This window comes from Procambarus clarkii, chromosome 31 (genome assembly GCF_040958095.1).
Source record: "Procambarus clarkii isolate CNS0578487 chromosome 31, FALCON_Pclarkii_2.0, whole genome shotgun sequence".
Classification (NCBI taxonomy): Eukaryota; Metazoa; Arthropoda; class Malacostraca; order Decapoda; family Cambaridae; genus Procambarus; species Procambarus clarkii.
In genome coordinates this window covers 17,224,024-17,226,464 of record NC_091180.1, presented here as the reverse complement: position 1 = coordinate 17,226,464, position 2,441 = coordinate 17,224,024, and positions in this window count along the sequence as shown.

Genomic DNA, 2,441 nt, shown 5'->3' with positions numbered 1-2,441 from the left:
GTGCTTGCGTAACTGCTTCGTGAATCTCGCCCCTGACCTTCCACCTAAACCGTCGTATTTATAACGCAGTCGTTGAAAATTGTGACGAATTAGTGTCAATTAAGGCACCATAAATTGACGGTTAATATCCCCTGGTCTCCATAAGTTAAGTACATTACCGGAGTTAGTACTCTTCAAGTTGGGCAAAACAGTTGCATTCTTTACGCAGCGGCAAATAGGCTATTTCTTAACTCACTGCTGTGTTTTCCCAGGAAATAGGGATACGTTATAGCGTATTGGCTATCACCCTAGGTGATATCGTTGTCCCATTTAATGGACTGATAACGTTTCCATCCCTAATTCACCCTAGATCACCGAGACCGTTCTCATTCTCACTCTCATTTACAGTATGATTATCCTCATGTCCACCCTAACTCACACTAAATTGTATAATATACTCATATTCACCCTAACTCATGCTGGATTATATTATGACACTCATTTTCATCCTGTCTCCTCCCACAGACACATTATTCTCACCCTTGTTGGCTACAGATTACATATCCTATCACCCTGGGCTACCCTAGATCAAACATGTCTTCACTACCACTCTAAGGAAGACACTCTTGCCCATCATTTTCTAGCAGTTATTTCTAACAGTGATCTTTATCACCCTAAATGAGTACCAGTGCTGACTAATAATCACCCTAAGTGTGTCTCGTATCTCCCAATATGATAAATTATCTTCATCTACACCCTACTTTTCATGTTCCCTATTCCATTCGTTCACTGATTTCACACTAAAAAGCCTTGTTTGGCTATTATCACCCTAAACCTTCCGTGTACATTTCACCCTAAATTACCAAATCATATTATTTTCACCTCTGAAACCAGGGTGCCTATTTCATCCTAATTTGCCCTATTTGACTATTTTCACCTCAACCTACGATGCACATTTAACTAATCTCTACTGGTCGGCGAATATATAGAAAACAGGCTCATGATAGAGTCTACCAATTACACTCTGTAATTGGTATTTCGAACCCACAGCTAACTGATGCTCTAAGTTTGCTTTGTTTCGTGCTAAACTAACTAGCTGTAGCCATTGTTTGTTGGGACGCCACTTACATCATATTTAGAGATCGCCTGTTCCTGGATGAGCTAATTATCTTCACCCTAATGGGATGATTAATTATCCCCCTCAGATTAGCTCCACCAATCAGAAGATCTGGTGCAACTCATCACTGCTAATGAGATGTTTTCTTTGTGTCTAAATTATACCAAGCTCCTGATTGTGCCTTTCTCTCGTGTGGGGAGATTACTGGGGTGTCTAGCTCCTCCCTCCAGTGTGGGGAGATTAATGGGGAGTCTAGCTCCTCCCTCCAGTGTGGGGGAGATTAATGGGGAGTCTAGCTCCTCCCTCCAGTGAGGGGGAGATTAATGGGGAGTCTAGCTCCTCCCTCCAGTGTGGGGAGATTAATGGGGAGTCTAGCTCCTCCCTCCAGTGTGGGGGAGATTAATGGGGAGTCTAGTTCCTCCCTGCAGTGTGGGGAGATTAATGGGGAGTCTAGTTCCTCCCTACAGTGTGGGGGAGATTAATGGGGAGTCTAGTTCCTCCCTACAGTGTGGGGGAGATTAATGGGGGTGTCTAGTTCCTCCCTACAGTGTGGGAGATTAATGGGGAGTCTAGCTCCTCCCTACAGTGTGGGGAGATTAATGGGGAGTCTAGCTCCTCCCTACAGTGTGGGGGAGATTAATGGGGAGTCTAGTTCCTCCCTACAGTGTGGGGGAGATTAATGGGGGTGTCTAGTTCCTCCCTACAGTGTGGGAGATTAATGGGGAGTCTAGCTCCTCCCTACAGTGTGGGGAGATTAATGGGGAGTCTAGCTCCTCCCTACAGTGTGGGGAGATTAATGGGGAGTCTAGCTCCTCCCTACAGTGTGGGGAGATTAATGGGGAGTCTAGTTCCTCCCTGCAGTGTGGGGGAGATTAATGGGGAGTCTAGTTCCTCCCTACAGTGTGGGGGAGATTAATGGGGAGTCTAGCTCCTCCCTCCAGTGTGGGGGAGATTAATGGGGAGTCTAGCTCCTCCCTACAGTGTGGGGGAGATTACTGATTACTTCAGAATTCCCTTCATGATAACTACACGGGAAGGGGATGGGAAAGGAGGCTCTAAGACGACGATGTCTCTTAATGCCAAGGACTAGAGGCCCTTCAGACTGGCCTATGACACTCCCATACCTCACATGAGTCATGGTTGGAAATTGGGTGAAGTCGTGCTCAAGTGGCTGGCCTCTAAACTTGCACAGGCAAACAAACAGAAAAACAAGCAGACATTCTCTTTTAGAAATATACGTAGGAAGCGATATTATGTATTTATAAGGTTATCAATATCGAACGATATCATGCGTGTTATCATACCTGCAATAGCCATTAATATCGTTATATCACTTATAATATCT